General features: G+C 40.6%; 3 non-coding genes across 3 annotated transcripts; all 3 read right to left on the bottom strand.

Moving 5' to 3' along the window:
- Window positions 1–18146: 18146 nt before the first annotated feature.
- Window positions 18147–18218, bottom strand: trnap-agg. Its single transcript has one exon. It is a non-coding gene; the product is annotated as a tRNA-Pro (tRNA).
- Window positions 18219–18495: 277 nt separating this feature from the next.
- On the bottom strand, window positions 18496–18567 carry trnap-ugg. The gene has a single exon. It is a non-coding gene; the product is annotated as a tRNA-Pro (tRNA).
- Window positions 18568–18814: 247 nt separating this feature from the next.
- trnap-agg lies at window positions 18815–18886 on the bottom strand. Its single transcript has one exon. It is a non-coding gene; the product is annotated as a tRNA-Pro (tRNA).
- Window positions 18887–20275: the final 1389 nt, after the last annotated feature.

The raw sequence follows: 20275 nt of genomic DNA, 5'->3' as shown, positions 1-20275 counted from the left end.
CGGGGGGCGGGGCGCACGCTCGTGAACTGTTAGCGCCGTGTTATGCATGCCCACTGCACCTCGCGGGAGTGCGCACAGCGTAAAGCCAAAACTCACAGACATTTCAATGATTTGTAGGGCAAAGTTGGAAACAGTATAATGTCCTTGTTGGCAGGCATGCATAACACCGGAGCCTCGCTGCGGGGAAACGTTGGTGCTGTTCCGAGTTTGTTCTAATCCGTCAAAATGACGGACTGCTTTCAGATTTCAGATTTCAGAAATCAGATTTCAGATTTCATTGTTAAAAAAAATCCGTCATAGACGGAAAATATTCGGTTAACGCGACCTCTAAGCTATACTGATCGATATACTTATTGGATCCGCACAAACAAGCTTAGATCACATCCTGAGAGTCCACAGATTATAGAAATATAAGGGTCATCACTGAGCGATCAGAACTCGTGACAGGGGAAGCAAATACAGACATCACACGAGTAGCTTTAGGTAGCAAAACATGGAGATATGCTCACTTTAGCTGTTATTCTGATCAAAAGTCGTGTTCAATGGCATTAAAACGATAAACGCGGCTGAAGGTTAATCCATAGGTTATAGCAATGTGTCTGTCACTTTGAAAAAAGTATTGATAATCCATAATTCCATTTTTATGCAAAAATCGGAGAATACAAATTAGCTGCTAATGGTAGCCACCAGAGGTTAGCGCAGCTTCCGGTTTGTCTACGTGTCACTCTCACTCCTTATTTGGTAACCTGTGTGTGTATGGGGAACTTTCCCTCGATTCCAATCGTCCAAAATGACCCCAGAAGTGTTTTTTTTTGTTGCTAAATCTCTCTAAAAAGGTCAAATGTCACTTGTTTTGCATCAATCTTGATACAGGGTACTTATTATATGTTGTACTTTGGATTCCTAAAGCTTTTAGTCTACCTTACCATCATCCAAGGGTAGTTTTCACTATAAGTAAAAAAGCATTTTTGGACGGACACTATAATTTACAGATTATTTACTATGTTCAATCTGAATTTTCTTTAAAATAAAAACATCTATATTGATTCTGAATTTTCTACATCCAACTCACAGGTTTATCATTACTTTTAGATTATTAATGTAACCCTTTTAGAAGGGAAGATATGGTCATTTGTTCTGGGAATGTCATTTTCGAGCCTGAGACCTGGAAAACAGGCTCGCGGCTTAACCCAGGCATTTAGTCTGTTATTAAACTGTATTGAAGTTGCTTGGGATAAAAGCACAACTAAATGACAAGTACTATTACAAAAAAATTGCTAAACGAAACAAAAGGGTAATAACAAAGGTGCCCTGAGCGAAACGCACTTAGCACAGAACTCACGTTAACCTGTTAAAGGTCACCTATCATGCTATTTTTAGGCAATAGCATAGGTCACAGATATAAGAGAAATATAAAAAACATGTCTATGAAGTGTTTTGGTCAAAACACCAAACAGATCACCCATTCTATCCCTCTATTTCTCTTCCTGTTACAAAAGTGCTGATTCTGGGTATAAACAGGTCTCTCTTGAGAATGAGACCCTGTGTCTCAATGAGATGTTCTCCTGTACAAATAAAGGCTAAAAGAAAAAATTAAGCTTTTATTTTTTTTAAACTGAAAAATAAATAAATAAGAGGGGGTGGTGCTCATGCCTGGCAGATACTGTCTAAAATGCTGTGGTGATGAAACATAAGGATTATTAGATCAAGGATTGTTTTTGAAACAGTATGGAGCTCAAAGGCTTTCTCTCTTGTCGGTTATACCACAAGGTGAGTTCCTTTTTATTTCCTGCTTCTTCACACACATGCTCTCCAGTACAGGTTAGCTCTGAGTGTTAGCATGCTAATGTAAACATCGGCATATCGGCGGCAAATCTGGATCAGCTCCGTTGTAGCCCCGTTTTAGAGATTTGGGTACGGAGGAAAAGAGAGAGGGTTTTATTTTCGGACGCTGCATGAGTTCCCTGACACACCGGGGACACATATTGATGTATAAAATACATGATAGGTCCCCTTTAACCCTCTGAGGCCCACGGGGCCGTATACGATCCCAAATATCACGTGGTGTTCAAAGCGTCATAACTTCTCAGCTGTTTGAGCCAGAGACATGCCGTGTTTTTCCTCTTAAACTACAGAAACGGCAATAAACAACTCCATTAAGTTTTTCATTGAGAGGCGTTTACTTATTTCGGTGAAACGAATGTGCGTAAAGTTTTAAAAGATGCGGATAGTCTCAACTTGATTCTGGCGCATTGCTTATCGTTTTCTGTTTCATAGATCTATTCTCATCCACCATCTTTGTTTGAGTGTAAGAGTCACGTTTCTGGAGTGGATGCAGTCACAGCCTATCGGAGTCTGATTCAGAGGGTTGCCCCTCACTTCCGTTGTTATGTGTACTGAAACGAGAGCTGGTATAATTCCACTCGCGAAAATAAAAGTTGGAATACGTTCTTTGAGTGTTTTGAGAGGTATGGCAAGGACGTTTACTACAGCTGAGGCTTTGGAGCTGATTTTTTAAGGGGACGATGTTGACGAAAATTCTGACGAATCTGCTCCGCATGCCATGTGTGATTGTGGACATGATATATATCATGTGTACTCTTCAAAATTGGCAGGACAAAAAATGACAATTCCTTGCAAAAAAACGCCCATGGACACTGCCCAAAAGAATGGGCATAACTAATGAACAGAAGAAGTTAGAATCTTCTAATCAGTTCTGATACAATTATAATAAATGTGTGCAATTGTCTGCGTTGAATGTTTCTTTCAATGTTATGGTTAGCAGTTATTTTTAATGAAATAAGCAAACAATTCAAGCTCCGTTTTTTATTTATGGGCAAATATCCCCTATCCGTCGCTGCCCCCTCCCTCTGGAACTCACTCCCACAACCCATCAGAGACTGCATGTCTGTGATTGTTTTTGTATTATTTGACTTTAACTTTAACTATATATTTATTTGTTGTTCCTTTCTTTTATTTTCTCTTCACTATATCCTTGACAAGACTGAGCTGCTCTTCCTTCCGGGAAAAGATTGTCCCACTCTTGACCTAACAATCAACATCGGCACCTCAGTTGTTTCCCCGACTCAGACTGCAAGGAATCTGGGTGTGACCCTAGATAACAACCTGTCCTTCACTACAAACATCGCTGCTATAACCCGCTGCTGCAGATACACGCTTTACAACATCAGGAAGATACGTCCCCAGCTGACACAGAAAGCGACGCAGGTTCTGGTCCAGGCTCTCGTCATCTCACGCCTAGACTACTGCAACTCCCTCCTGGCTGGTCTACCTGCATGTGCCATCCGACCTCTGCAGCTCACCCAGAATGCAGTGGCTCGTCTGGTCTTCAACCTTCCTACATTTTCCCACACCACTCCGCTCTTCCGCCCCCTTCACTGGCTTCCGGTAACTGCTAGAATCCACTTCAAGACACTGGTACTTGCATACCATGCTGCGAATGGATCTGGCCCTTCCTACATCCAGGACATGGTTAAACCGTACACCCCAGCGCGTGCACTCCGCTCTGCATCAGCCAAACGACTCGCTGCACCCTCGCTGCGAGGGGGACCCAAGTTCCCATCAGCAAAAACACGTGGGTTTGCTATCCTGGCTCCAAGATGGTGGAATGAGCTCCCCATTGACATCAGGACAGCAGATAGCTTGCACATCTTCCGGCGCAGACTGAAAACTCATCTCTTTCGACTCCACTTCGAGCGATATAACTATTAACAAAGCACTTATATACTAATAAAGGACTGGCTTATCTAAAGCCAGTTGAGTAGCACTTGAAATGTTTGGCTCTATGAAACCTGATGTACTTATATGATTCTGTTTTCTTCAAGGTTGTGTCTTCCTGGTCGAATGTACTTATTGTAAGTCGCTTTGGATAAAAGCGTCAGCTAAATGCAATGTAATGTAATGTAATATCTGTAAAGCGTCTTTGAGCACCTTTAAAAGCGCTAACAAATTAAATCTATTATTATAGTGTATAAGTCTCTAATGAGCGACATATATCATTAGCTGAGGTTGTGTTGATTTATGGGATGCGTGAAACTTGATTATACTGCAAAGAAATGACAATTTATAAGGCAAAACACAAAAATATACAAAAACGGAAATGTCCTATGTGGGTCTCAGAGGGTTATGGTTAATTTCGGGTTAAGTGTTTTGCCTTAGGAAATGTTGACTGTGGAGCCCTCCAATTGGATTGCATTACCAGCCCCAGAAATATTTCAAAATTAGCCAAAATGCTTGTGTAATATAAAATGAATACATATATTTCTGAATAAAAACAACACCTTTTGAACCACTTATGGACGAGTGGAGGCTCCAATCACCTCAAACTCAAAAGAATAGTGAGCAGCATCAATGATTGATTTCAGAGGCACTTAATATGGAGTATAGCCAGCATGTGCAGCTGCACAGTATTATCACCAAGAGCATGAACTTGAAAACATGTTCACAAACATAATACATACAAGATGCCCTGGGGCTCTGTGAAGCCAAGTCCAGGCATTCTAGAGCTATGGATTAGATTCACAGAGAGTGACAGTGATGTTCTGTGGCGGCCTCTCCATTCATGCTGGTCTGAACACAGAACTGTCTGGCCTGCCCTGCATCTGTCCACCCCCTCACCTAGCCTGGCCTCCCCAGTGATGGGTGTTGTCCAGGGTTGTACGTGACTCCTGCCAGCTGGCAACTTCCTGTCGCTCAGGGCAGAATCTCTACATGCAGATGGACTCCAGCTGCAACTGGCCATGGACACGCGTGCAATTAATCATACATTGCACACTTTGCCTGGTGCACTGCACAACGATAAATCATACTCAATCGCAATTGAAAAGCATTTACTGTTATTGTTTAGCCTTATGACTTGCAAATATTAGTTGGGAAATAACTCTACATATGTTGAGAAATGGATATAATTGGACCAAAGTGGTTTCTGCTGGAATCCAATTGAATGCAGATGACTGCAGACCTTCCACTGCAGTGGGAATTTACATTTACACAGTGGTGCCTACTGTGTGTGTGACAGTGTGTTTGAGTGTGTCAGGGTTAGATTTACTGTATATGGGTCAGGCTGTACTCTGTGTTCTAATTTAAAACATAAAGTTATATGTCTTCCTTCTTGACTTCCTACTTTTTTCTCAAGCTTTTTTTGTATTGAAGGCCTTCTAACATTAAAATAAAGCAAGTAATCTCCATCTATATGGCTGGCAATGCCTGCATGAATGTTCCAGTAAACACGGAAACTAATGAAATTAATATATAAGTGAGGTTATATATCAAAAAAATTTGCTAAAAACTATAACTCAACTTTATATAAATAAGAAAGTGTTGAGTTATGTTGACTGGAGCATCGATCAGGAGTACAGGGAAGGAGAAAGGACTGGAATAAATTATAAAGTAAAAACATTGCTGAAAACAGAATTGCAGAGCAGTGTTTGTTGTTGCACTCAGAAAACATTAAGGGTCCAAGACTAATTTCTGTTATGCGCTGGACAGAGGCCATTTAGAATAAAGTATGTTATATGACCGTTTACCGTAGTTATTGACATAGTTAATATAAAAAGTAAATGATTGCATCTTTTAACTGGTCAAAGGCAACCTGGTCTTCTATAAAATACATATGTCTGTCTTTTACGAAACACAAGTTTGTTTCTAGTGATTAGCCCACATAAATCTGCATGGGAGTAGGAGGGGGTGAATGGCTGGGATAAATACCTACATTTCCCCGAGGAAACTGGTGGTTGTGTGGAATCAATAGTCAACGCTGACTTATAAACAGAGGTGGGAGAAGTACTCAGATCTTGTACTTAAAGGGGACATATCATGCTATATTTGAACAATATATTGTAGGGCCGTACCTATATAAAGTATATAAATATAGTTTTTTTTTCAAAATACCAAACAGATCCTGCATTTTAGCCATGCCTCATTTCGCTCTATGTGCTCTTTCCAGTGCTGTTTTTGCAGGGGGCTGATTCTGTGAGCTGCAGCTGACCACAACCCCTGCAGCTGACCACGCCCCCCTGCAGGAGAGGGGAGCGAGCTCTGAGATCAGCTGCTGGGCTGCAGCGGGGAGAGGAGGGGGACAAAAAGAGATCTCCGTCCTCCGTGTTTTATTCCTTTGGCATTAGGGCAGGGATATCTAGATACTTCCCAAGGTTTGACATAATGAATTGTGCTACTTTTAAAGCAAGCAGCGATGTTTTCCAATCTGTAATCAAAAAGCTCCTCAAAAACGCTATCGAAGCAGTTCCTGCCGTTGCTACGTTAGTTCAAACAGTAACAACGGACTATTTTTCTTAACTATTTTTTAAATCAATAAAGTAATTTACTAAATCCATAAAAGCATTTCAATTCATATTGGGCGTCATGTCGTTACTTTGTCGAGAATGTGGCCGTGTAATAAGCGGGATAATGTGCACATTGCATAATGTGCCTTGATGCCGATCTAGATCCCTCCGCCTCGCGTTGGGCTCCTGATCAGCCTGTCGGTGTTCTTTTCCCCATAATGACCGCGTCGCTGCACATTATCCATTACATATGATTATATAGAGTCATTATTCATTTGTTTTAAAGCAGGAGGCGCAAAGGCTTACCTCGGGGAGGGAGAAAAAGAGCCACAGCGGAGAATAAACAGAAGGGCAACCATGGCAACCATGCGCGGGAAGTCTTCTTCGCTGCTTTTGTGGCAGACTACAGCGCCACTTACAGGCCTGGCATATGTACTACAGCGTCTCCAGCGCTTTCGAGCGGCAATGGTCGGCCGTGGCCCAACCTCTCATTCCCCTGGTAGGTGGAGAATTGACCACTAAGCGGAGCACCACTTCTGTGACGCAGAAAATAATTCAAATCTGGATCAGTCTGTATCAGATCCGTTGCAGCCCCTTTTTTAGAGATTTGGGTATGGAGGAAAAGAGAGAGGGTTGTTTTTTCTGACACTTGGTGAGTTCCCTGACACACCGGGGACACATATTCATCTCTGCTTATAAATTACATTACATTGCATTTAGCTGACGCTTTTATCCAAAGCGACTTACAATAAATGCGTTCGACCAACAAGATACAAACTTGAAGAAAACAGAATCATATAAGTACATCAGGTTTCATAGAGCAAAAACATTTCAAGTGCTACTCAACTGGCTTTAGATAAGCCAGTCCTTTATTAGTATATAAGTGCTTTGTTAGTAATTCTATCGCTCGAAGTGGAGTCGAAAGAGATGAGTTTTCAGTCTGGAAGATGTGCAGGCTTTCTGCTGTCCTGATGTCAATGGGGAGCTCATTCCACCATTTTGGAGCCAGGATAGCAAACCCACGTGTTTTTGCTGATGGGAACTTGGGTCCCCCTCGCAGTGCGGGTGCAGCGAGCTGTTTGGCTGATGCAGAGCGGAGTGCACGTGCTGGGGTGTACGGTTTAACCATGTCCTGGATGTAGGAAGGGCCAGATCCATTCGCAGCATGGAACGCAAGTACCATTGTCTTGAAGTGGATTCTAGCAGTTACCGGAAGGATAGTCTGACATTTAGCTAATTGCTAATGTCTATATGCTAACATAGTAAAGCAAGTAATGTTCACCATGGTCACCATCTTAGTTTCACGCTTGTAGTTGCTCGTAGCACTAAATTCAAAGAACAGCTGAGGCTGATGGGAATGTACTTATTTTGGTAGGTATTCACTCGTAAACCAAAGTAGTTGACATTTCGAGTTGAGGATTAAAAATGATGATGGCGCTAGATAAACAGCCAGGTCGTCACCAAGTTATTAAAATGTATCATCTGGAGAACTTGCGTATCTGTGGAGTCTATTTTTATATAACATTACAAGAGGGATTCTTATTATATGATATGCTTATTGTGCTCATGAGATTGCTATGACTTAAAATAAATAGACACAATCACTAATCCCAGGTTCTGATGGGTTAGATACCAACGAAGGGAATAGTCAGAAGAAAGTTTTCAGCTTGCGATACTAATGTAGCAAAGCCAGGTGTAGACGCAGTAAGAAGACAGTGAGTTACTGAGACTCTGACCTTGAGCTTTGGGTGAGCTCCGCTCCCACACATAGCCAGGAATCAGTATAACAAAGATTCCACTATATCTGCAGAAAGCTTCAGCAAAAACAAATTACGTATGATGGCGACAGAGTAGGGAGGGACCTTCACAGGCCGGCCGAATGCTGATTGGAGGATGGTGTTGCCAAGAGACTATCTGAGTCTGCGCACCAACCAAAGACAACCAAGTCTAAACCATGGTATCTCTTCAGCTAGTCTCAACCAATCATAAATGTACGGGCAACGCCCTGTGTGATAAAAATGTATGCACGCACGAGGTTCGGGGCTCTTTCCGGAAATAGTGGTTACAGATTACTATGACGTGATGGAGTCCTTGGCCAAGTGAATATATATATTTTGCTCCATTATAATAAATAGTTAAACTTAGAAGTTGTCTGTCTTTCCTGGAATTTTTAACACAACATATTTCTAACTAATATTGTGGAAATCCATTTACCAATTCAGGTATTCACAATGGACCAAATATGTTCGACTAGCCAGTATTGCTTTCTGTACAGCCATGCTGGTAATGTTGCAAGTGCAGCGATGCCTTTAAACATTTGTATAACACTTACTTGCTATGTTACACTTTAGGTATAATGTAAAATGTTCCATAGTAGAGAAAGTGAAAGGCTAAATAAGCATATTTTCCAAGCACAAAAAAGAACGAAGCAAAGTATCAGACACAAGTGCCTTTGCGCAAAGCATGACGTCACTGACGTTGACTGTTCACACTGGACGTAGACTTGGGTTGCGGTCGAATAGTCCATTTAGCTTAGGAACCTTCCTAACGGAGTGAAATGACCCAGAAGTCCCTCAGTGGCAGCCATGATAAGAGCCGTTCCAATTCTCTAGATGATAGGAAATGAGGTTTCAAACTTCCTTTATAACCTCCTTTAGCTTAGGAACCACTGAACCTCCCTTGACGAAAGGAGAGGAGAAAATGCTGCCCCACAATGCCTTGCGGCCGCAGCATTTGCCGTCACTCAACAGTCGGCCGTTCACGGAAACAACCGACATATGACAGAGAAATGATATCATGAAAGTTACGCTGCTTATTAAGCATTTTAAAACGTAGCCTATGTGGTAAGTTGCCAAAGTGCTTTGTTTTGAACGTTCATCAGTATTATAATCAAAAAGAGAAATATGAACGTTAGTTTTTACTGAAATTATCAAATAAAGTCAACATTTCACAGTCTTTACTGAGCTGTGTGGGGTTTGTTCAACTTTTAAAATATGTTTGAATGGTGATATACACAGTGATAGGTGTTAAGGACTAACGTTTATAATAAATACATTTGTATTGATTTTAAGATATTTTCATAGTTCATACAAGCATACGTATTGGGATCATTTGTATTAATGTGGACCGGAGGAAGAGGGTGCCTTCAAACATGCCATGGTGTAGCCACTACTTAAAAAGAAAAATCTCGACCCCTCCATTCTCGCAAATTTTAGGCCCATCGCCCAGCTACCTTTTTTATCTAAAGCCCTGGAGCGAGTAGTCTACGCCCAGCTGCAGTCGTTCTTAACCACGCATGGCATTCATGAAAAGTTTCAGTCTGGCTTTAAACCTATGCATAGCACTGAAACAGCCCTTTTAAAGAGTTTTTAATGATCTGCTCCTAGCCACCGACTCAGGTAGCCCAGCTGTCCTGATGCTGTTAGACCTGTAGACCATAGCATCCTGTTGTCGCGGCTCGAACAGTCCGCAGGCATCACAAGCTCTGCTCTTGCATGGTTTAGGTCTTACCTGACAGACCGCAGCTTCTCAGTGCAGCTAGGTGCCTTCTCCTCTACTAAAGCCCCTCTTACCTGTGGGGTTCCCCAAGGCTTTATCCTGGGCCCCATCCCTTTTCTATTGTACATAGGTTCAATTCTCACAAAACACAACATCTCCTTCCATTGTTACGCTGATGATGTACAGATTTATCTGCCTCTTAATTCTAATGTCAACTCATTACAGCAGTTGATGGACTGCTTGACAGAGATTAAATCCTGACTGAGCCAAAACTTCTTCAACCTCAACGAGAGCAAGACAGGTCATCTTTTTTGGACCCCGACCTCCAGCCTCTCCGGTTGAAATTCTGGGCTCTCTCAATAAAAACATCCTCCCCTCTGTCATGAACCTTGGAGTGACCTTCACTAGCACTTTTAAATTCGATAAGCAAGTCAGCTCCATAGTCAAGACCTGCTTTTTTTTTTTTTAAATATGACTACTGGCCAAGACCAAGTCATTTTTATCTTTTAAAGACCTAGAAAGGGTTATTAACGTCTTTGTTACCTCGAGACTGGATTACTGCAACGCTCTGTATGTGGGTATGGACCAGGTCTCAATTAGACACCTGCAGCTAGTTCAGAATGCAGCTGCACGTCTTCCGACTGGCCACAAAGAGCGTGAGCACATCACCCCAATTCTTGGGCTTCCAGTTCGGTTCAGAATTGATTTTAAACTCCTTTTTATTTGTTTTTAAAGCCCTAAATGGGCTGGCTCCTGCCTATATAGCCGAACTCCTCCATCGCTACACCCCAGCCAGAGCTTTAAGATCTGCTGACCAGCTGCTGCTGATGGTGCCCAATTCCAGGCTCAAAACCCGAGGGCACCGAGCCTTCGCAGCAGCTGGCCCCAGGCTCTGGAACACTCTGCCCCTCCATGTGAGGTCGGCCCAGACCCTAGGTGTTTTTAAATCAACACTAAAGACTCACTTCTTCTCCCTGGCCTTCTAGTCAGAGTGGAGCACGACTCATGACATTTACCTGTGTGTGATTTTTATATTTGCTTTTTTTTATTTGCATGTACAGCACTTTGGCTTGACCAAAAATCGTTTTTAAAATGTGCTATATAAGTAAAACCTGATTTGATTTGATGACATTAGATAGCAAAGTTTGCTTTTCTATCTAATGCCGTGGTAGCTCGAGCCAGACAGAAAGGGAGTACAGTTAGGAAAGGATAAAGAAATGCCTAAATAGATAGATGAACATAAATTCATTTAAGACATATTAGAGCCCTCTTCATTTACCAACTTATATTCATGCATTTATGTACTTGATGTATGTGTATATATATTAATGAATTACTTATGTATTTATGCTTTATTTTACTTTTTGTATACATTCATTTAGTATTTTTTTCAATGTTATTTTTCTTCCCGTTTTTCTTCATTCTCTTATTTATTTACTCCTGCAAAAATGTATACTATTAAGTATTTCCTTATTTCCCCTTATTTGAGCATTTCTTTATTTAGTTATTATTTGAGAGAGAACTTAAATACAGCTGTTGCAACAGAGTACTGTCATTGTTAATGACAGTACTCTGTACATACACAAGTTGGTGAATTATTTGGCCATTGGTGATATGTTTAGGTGTGCAGGTGGGGTAAAACATATAGCTGCCAATTGCTGCTCAGGCTGCCTCCTTAACCAATAAAGGTTAGCTTATTCCTCACCTTTGGAAACTAACCTTTTGCTATTTTTGTCATAGCTTTCAGGTACAAGATCTAGGAGCTAAATCAACATTGTGGATAGGCAACCTCTCTTTATAGGTAAGTAATTTGAACATGATGCAATTATTTCATTTCTTATACTAGATAGCATTGAGAAGTTTTTGAAACTTGTCTTTTTTTTTAGGTGTAACATGTGAATGGGCGTGTGCCGTGGCAATGTAAGGTGTGTGGAAAGTCTGTTGCAAGTAGATACGAGCTGCTTAAACATGGCAAATTAAAACAAGAACATGAAGTGAGTATCGTTAATAATAATATTGTTATATTAATAATGCTCTGCTGATGTAGAGCTTGCTCAAACTGTTTTGTTTAAGTATAATTGAAGAACGTGACGTTTATTTCATTGTTTGTTTCAGATAAATGCAGCATTCATGCAAATTACTACTTTGCCCCTCCAAGCCAAGTTCCTGGCAGAGCTTGACAGGTACTCACCTAACCTACTGAAGGTCTTCCGCAATCGAGGAGGAGATGCTGGAAGGAAGATCCGGCTTCTCATGGCGTCGACAGCTAGGGTAAGTGTATTAAATGATTATGCCATATGAGCATCTTTTTTCCATCCAACACTGGTTTTAACAGGTTTAACAAAATCCTTGAAAATATAGATTTATTGTGTACAGTTCATGTTAGCACTGTCACACCACCAATGAAGATAAATCTGAAGTGCAGCTCATGTTAAAAGTCGTCCTTATTTTTACCACAACATGCAGGTTTCTTGAGATGATTGAATTGACAAGAAGAAAATTGATGAACACAATCAAGTAATATTGTTTATGTCCCATTAATAATGGGAAACTCAATGTAGAGAGAAAGGTCTCCCAAGTATTATCTGATTGAAAATATTTCTGATGCACGCAAAATATTGATTTCACATTCATAATAAATCCCATTCATGTGAGTGGTTATAGCATCCTTTGTAAAGGCTAAATACATTTTTCACAAATGTATTTATTTCAGCACACAATGGTCAATTTGAATGTGATCACATAGCTGTACACCTTCAATGCTGTACATGCGTGGTCTGTTTTTTTAGAAAATTAAACTGAAATGCAATTTATCCAAAGGCTTGATCTTTTCAATACTCTTTAAATGGTGTTCTGCGCTTTGACTAATCGTTACATTAGAATGTATATTAATTAGGGCTGTCAAGTTAACGCGTTAACGCAAAAAAAAATTAACGCCACTAATTATTTTAACGCGATTAACGCATGTGTATTTTTTTTCACACACACACACACACACACACACACACACACACACACACACACACACACACACACACACACACACACACACACACACACACACACACACACACACACACACACACACACACACACACACACACACACACACACACTTTGTATTGTATTATTGTATGAGAGAGGTTCCAGGTTGAATTGAGGCGAATATTTGTAATGTTCAGAGGTTGTTGTGTTTAATATTCATGAGAATATTTGTCATTGTTCAAATGATAATAAACATTAGCATAAAGCATATTTGTCCACTCATATGTTGATAAGAGTATTAAAAACTTGAAAAATATTCCTCTAAGGTACATTTAGAACAGATACAAAATGTGCGATTAATTTGCGATTAATCGCGATTAACTATGGACAATCATGCGATTAATCGCGATTAAATATTTTAATCGACTGACAGCCCTAATATTAATGCTTTTATGACTCTCAAACACAGTTCACACATAAAGTGGTCTGTATTTGATATGAATAAATGTAACAACATTCTGATATTAAAAAGTACATTAGAGTTTATAGCACAGGTATTTTGATCAGACATACATATGTCAACCTTCTTCTTGCAGGTTTTTTTACATTAACAGTAACTAATATACGTGTGCATTCATTTTTTGTGCAAAGTCTTGGTAGAAATGTAATGTCCTTTTGAAATATTGAATATGCCTTGTTTTTATAGAGTGAGGACATCGAGCTGAAAAGAGGTGTGCCTACCTGAAGGAGGACAGCAACAGTCTCATCAAGGAGTATCGGGTAAGTCATTTGACTCTACATTTTTTGTATTAAAGGTAAGAATGTGTCAAGTGTATAATGGCTTAAACTTAAGTTTGTTATTTTTATTACCCTAGACTTATCGTTTTTGTTGTCTACATAGGAGCGGGTACGTGCCGCCATGTTTCTACAGTAGCACAGAACGTACAAATGTAATGGCCATACACATTTGTATACATAGTAGGTGCCTGCTAGAAAAGCCTTAGTTATTGAGCTATAACATATAGTACTATAGATAAATAACTACGTCCATCTTCAGCTCACTTGATACTGAAAGGCTTGAGGCAGTGGTGGTTGATGCCATCTTCAGTTACTAACTTACTGTCCTTCAAGGCCACCATACTTTCTGAACATGTTCCCAAAGGGAGGGTGGAGTAAGGGAGCTTTGCTATCTCCGCTATTACACACTGAACCTTTTAAACTTACTATGTTTACTTTTTCAAAATAGTCAATGATCTCGTTTTCCACCTTTTTTAGAATGTCAGGAGTGAGGAAGCCGAGAGTGCAATCCCACAGACAACCATGGGGCTTCATGTGATCCGCAATGAGGGCGCTGACGAAGAGGACGGGCCAGAGGATGTACAGTAGGAGTGATCATCGAAGGTGTGGAACTGCTATCCAATCTGCCATTCGTTTGGATGGGCCATGCTTTTTGGGTTGATTTACACTCTCAACTTGAGCTATCCACAGGAACTCAAGTCCACTTTCGAGTTTTTACAGACAGTGTTGATGAACTTGGATGGCAACAAGCTGTCCCCAAAGGTCCAAAGCCTTAACATCAAGATGCTGCAGTGAGCCCATCATTCCAGGGCTGGACAGTCAAGGAGTTACAAGAATTGTTTTTGTTGGACAATATACGTTTGATGACTACATACTACTTAAGGCAGTTCAAGTAGGAAATATTAAACTCCGGGACAGTTATTTTTTGGCACATTCATTTTGCTTGAACTTCAATGGACCATTTTGGTGGAGAAAACTGTTCTTTGACATGTACATTTTTATATTTTTCACATAGTCATTTGTTGTTGCAATAGATGAGAGAGCGATGGAGATCTTTTTTTTATAAACATCTCATGGACTCACCACTTAAAATGCTACTATGCCAAGTGAGATTCCTCTGTGAAAGTCAGTCTGGAAATGTTAACAATGGACAAATGTGATGTTCTCAAAAGTCGCAAGGTGTTGAATTTGAAAATGTCTGTGTTAATACCAAATAGAGTGGAGCAGGGATGACGTATTTTTGTAGTTCGACCCTGAAGGAAGCTGCCGGTTCCCTCGACCAAAAGCATCAGGATTTCTCCAAAGGATTTTGGAATATTGTAAAAAACTAGATCTGTGAAAAACGAACCTGTTTGATAAATGCACGTATAATTCAAATTATAAATAATTAAAATGAGTACAAAATTAGGGTAGATATGTGGATATTATCCAGCTGAACAAAACGTGCATTTATCAAACAGGTTCGTTTTCCACAGACCTTATTTTTTACAATATTCCAAAATCCTATGGAGAAATCCTGATGCTTTTGGTCGAGGGAACCGGCAGCTTCCTTCAGGGTCGAACTACAAAAATACGTCATCCCTGCACCGCTCTATATTTTAAAATGTTGCACTTGAATTAGATTCCAACTCTTCATGAAAGTGTCAGGTGTGGAGCAGCTCAAGGTAGCTTAATGGGTTACAAACTTGATCCAGGGGACTGTAGTTGCCTCCTGTTTATTCCAGACCATTATATTTTCTTAACTGTGAAACAAGTACTCTTGCTGTGAAAACAAAACTGACTGTTCAGTGTTTGCAATGTGGTTGTGAAAATATTGTGAAATCTTTGTGGTTTAAGGTTTAGTGAACAGCGCTAGGTTGAAGAAAATACCATCATAGTTTGAGCTCAAAGTAATGTTGAATGTCTGGTCTTTGGAAGTCAATCTGGAAACTTGACTAATTGACAGATTTGATGAAAGGATGTGAGCAGATGTTGAAAAAGTTCCATTGTGAATTAAACCTTGGAAAACTATTCTTGTATGTGCATATATGATTTAGTTGCACAATGACGCATATGAAAAACATTTAAAACATCCCTTAACCTTTATGTGCAATAAGTGAATAAACACATTAGGTTTATTTCAAACTTCCCTTAACGTAACATTACCTAATTGCATCAATACATAACCTTTATGTAAACATTGGCATTCATTCTATTAATCCGATCTAAAAGTTACTTAATTATTTCACACTAAGTCAACTTCATGGAAAAACATAGCATTGAATGTGAGTATTTACATTAAACATACATGATCAAATTGAATGGAACATGTAATTAAATTACTTAAAGTCAACGCTTTTGGCTTAATTCGTTTTGTGAGTGTTATCAACTACGAAGGAACAGCATCTTTAATGTCTTAGAAAAGAAAGTCTACAGAAAGATTGGCGGTACAGAAATAAAACTGTCTGACTTTCTGCCTCCCACACACTCTTTACTTCTCACAGGTTTAGTATGTTAAGCCTGTGGCTGTGGCAGATATCTTTTTTCAGCTATTTGGGATCTTTTTCTGCCCTCATTAGGCCTCCACTGTGATTTCTTTCAATGCTGGATCTCGCTGTGGGAATACCTCCGTAACAGGTACATCCATACAAACAGGAGCACATTTGAAACAGTGCTTGAGTGCTTGTTTAATCCTAATATCAGAGAAAACAACTTGTAGTTGGAGACAAACCCCTCCTCCAAGGTAATTATTGTGTGTATATGTGTGTGTACTTGCTGTCATTTATATTCTGCACAAAATGAACTTTCGAAAGTTGTCTGATATCTGGTGTGTATTATTTGTGCATAACGAATGGGCATACACATATGAAGAGTTGTGTATCACATTTTATTTCACCTTTATCCGATGTTACAATTTGGCACCCAACCTAAACACACAAACGTATAGTATGTACCCAAACAGCGTCCCAAATGCAGACTGAAAAATGACCCCTCCAGCCAATCTGTCAAACATTCATGGGTGTTAAATCGATGGAGAGGCAGAAAGGAGGTTTGTTTGAGTAGATAGGGAGGAGGAAGCAGAGGCTGAGAGAGAATGAGAATGAGCGGCTAAAAGGGCTGCAGTGCGTTGGCAGAGAGAACTACATGCATGCATGCTGATGGGAAAACACATTGTTTCTCTACTCCCTAATTTATCGTTACTTTTATCCAGTTCTCTCGCCCTCTTAACATTATCATTTCTTCTCTTCTCTGTCTGGTCTTTTTTCCTGGAATCAGATCAGACAGATCAAGCAGAGTGTACAGTTAACTGGACAGACAGTAAAGCCGGGCTCAGACAGTAATATGAACTTGAAATCTCTACCGATGTTAATCTCTCTAATCTCCCAAATACACACACTGTTATGGATATTAGTAGGATTATTGTACCAGAGGAAGCAACGGTCCACCTAATCTGACTTTATTAGGTATAGGCAGTGGATGATAACAAAATAAAACAACTTGCTGTTGTAATCCTTTGCAGTGAGAAAAAACGAAATTAAATGTGAGAACACTGAGTACAAATGAAAGACAAAATCGGGGGGTGGGTCGGGGCGGGGGGTGTTATGTGTGTATACTGTATACATGTGTGTGTTGTGAAGCAAAAAGATCTCTCACTCTAATGTTATCCACTCAGAGAGCACTAATGATAATCAAGCTTCACTGATCACTTTAGGCCAATCAAGGATGGGACACAAATAACCTAATGTTAGAATCATACCCCAGACCAAAGAGTCATGTCAATCTTGGTCTTCCCCCAAAATCCTGCTTACATTTAACTTCCAAACTGTTTTTATTATTGGGGATGTGTCTTACATTAAAACGGCTTGGCTACAAATGCATGGCTGCTCCACAAAGAATGTTAGTGTTACGTTCCCTCCAAATCTAGGGGTACCAAGGGGAGTAACAAAGCACAAGAATGACCAGGCACGAGAGAAAAGAGAGGAAACCGATCTCTGAAGTCACGAGCAGGTCTTTTAATGGACAAGAAAGGAACACAGGCTCACCAGCCAACTTGCACAGTATACTAATAAACCGATATATCTAGGAGCACATCTCCTATCAATCGACAAAACACAGGGTTCTACACATGTAGCCAGAGGAGGAAAAGGGGAGAGCGACTGCAGCCTTTCTCAGGGCCTTTATGGAGGCCCTGATTGGGGATTGGGAGCACCTGGAGGAGAGGCTACACCTGGAGACAATCAGAGGGAGAGAGAGAGAAAGACACAAACACACACACACACACACACACACACACACACACACACACACACACACACACACACACCACACACACACACACACACACACCACACACCACACACACACACACACACACACACACACACACACACACACACACACACACACACACACACACACACACACACACACACACACACACAGTTAGCCTTAAAAATGATTTGCCACACAACACCAGGTTTCTAGCAGGGCACAGTATTGGTCAAATTGTGAAGTACACATTGCTTCCAACGAACAATTTATGATACCTAAACTAAACCTGTTGCACACCTATGTATATGTCTTGGGCTCGTCCGGGATTTGAACCCGGGACCTCTCGCACCCTAAGCGAGAATCATACCCCTAGACCAACGAGCGATTACAAAATAAATGTTTGTCTGTCTTCCACACGATAGCCTGGTTAAATGACAATGCACAACACTTTTCCATGGATTGCACTTTGTCCACAATGAACACAGCTTGGACAAAAATGGATGGCTTCTCTACACAGAAGATGAGCCTTGATCATTATTTAACCAACATAATCACTAGATTTCTAGCAGGGCACAGTATTGATGAAATTGTGAAGTACACATTGCTTCCAACGAACAATGTATGATACCTAAACTAAACCTGTTCCACACCTAGATGTCTTGGGCTCGTCCGGGATTTGAACCCGGGACCTCTCGCACCCAAAGCGAGAATCATACCCCTAGACCAACGAGCCATGAAAAATGGGTGTTTTTTGGTCTTCCCAACGATATTCTGTTTATTGCACTTTGTCCTCAATGAACATAGTTTGGATAACAATTGATGGCTTCTCTACACAGAAGACGAGCCTTGATCATTATTTGCCCCAACTCAACTCAAAGTTTCTAGCAGGGCACAGCATTGATGAAATTGTGAAATACACATTGCTTCCAACGAACCATTTTTGATTACTAAACTAAACCTGTTCCACACCTAGATGTCTTGGGCTCGTCCGGGATTTGAACCCGGGACCTCACGCACCCTAAGCGAGAATCATACCCCTAGACCAACGAGCCATTACAAAATAAATGTTTGTCTGTCTTCCACACGATAGCCTGGTTAAATGACAATGCACAACACTTTTCCATGGATTGCACTTTGTCCACAATGAACACAGCTTGGACGAAAATGGATGGCTTCTCTACACAGAAGATGAGCCTTGATCATTATTTAACCAAAAATAATCACTAGATTTCTAGCAGGGCACAGTATTGGTCAAATTGTGAAGTACACATTGCTTCCAACGAACAATTTATGATACCTAAACTAAACCTGTTGCACACCTATGTAGATGTCTTGGGCTCGTCCGGGATTTGAACCCGGGACCTCTCGCACCCGAAGCGAGAATCATACCCCTAGACCAGGGGTTCTTAAAGTGCGGCCCGCGGGCCAATGGCGGCCCTCGGAAATGTTTCTGGCGGCCCGCGATAGTTAATGTGACACGCTGAATGCATGCGTTATATTTTAATCCTCTATGGTTGTATCTAGTAAGAATTAGAATGAGTAGCTTTCCAGCGGTATCTCCTGTGAGACTGTAACCAGGGCACAGCAGCCAATATGGCTGCTCAAAGCAGCTCGACTTTACACTGTGTGGGATTGGTGGATTTGTGTGTCCGTCAAGGAAATCTCGGCCGGCAGCCATCATGGTCTGAAATGACCAATGGACATCGAGAAATCACTAAGGGCCTACCCACCAAGTAAAAAAACATAAACCACGTGTCTCCTATCAGTTTACGAGAGGATGAGAGACAGATAAAATGGCTAAAAAAAACGTTACAGTTGCCGACTTCGCTAGAGATTTTTTCGCTAGCAGCAGTGAAGATAGAGCCTCAGAACCTGAAGTCTTCGACTCTTCTGAAGAAGAAGAATACAAAGACAACAACAAGGATCCATTTGGACATGGGTAAGTGTAAATATTACAGTAATAGTGTACTGGCAATGTGTGGGGAATACCGCGAAAATGAACAATAGGTTTATTGATATATATTTTTTATCGATAGTCATGAACTTTTTATTGAGACAAAATAGACTCTCCATTAGCAAACGTTTACTCTGTGTTAACGTTATTTTGGTGTGTAAAAGTGAGATTACATGTGTAGATGATTCAATTAATCATTTATTCGTCCCACAACGGAGACATTTACAGTGACATGTTTTTGCCATCGATTATTTTATCATACTGTTCTGTACAGATGAGACTTTGTAATCAGATGTAGCCTGTGTGTCTGTGATGTTATACTGAATGTAAAGTAACTGGAAATACCTGTGTGTGTGTGTGTGTGTGTGTGTGTGTGTGTGTGTGAGATCGAGATCGAGAGAGACTCCTTCTGCAACCTCCCAAACTTTATTTTTATGTGTGCATTGTTATTTGTGCTTGAGCACCATTTTACTTGAACTTTATTTCA

The sequence above is a fragment of the Gymnodraco acuticeps genome, unplaced genomic scaffold (assembly GCF_902827175.1).
Source record: "Gymnodraco acuticeps unplaced genomic scaffold, fGymAcu1.1, whole genome shotgun sequence".
Lineage (NCBI taxonomy): Eukaryota > Metazoa > Chordata > Actinopteri > Perciformes > Bathydraconidae > Gymnodraco > Gymnodraco acuticeps.
Note: the sequence above shows the minus strand (reverse complement) of the source record. Positions and strands in the feature narration are given on the sequence as shown.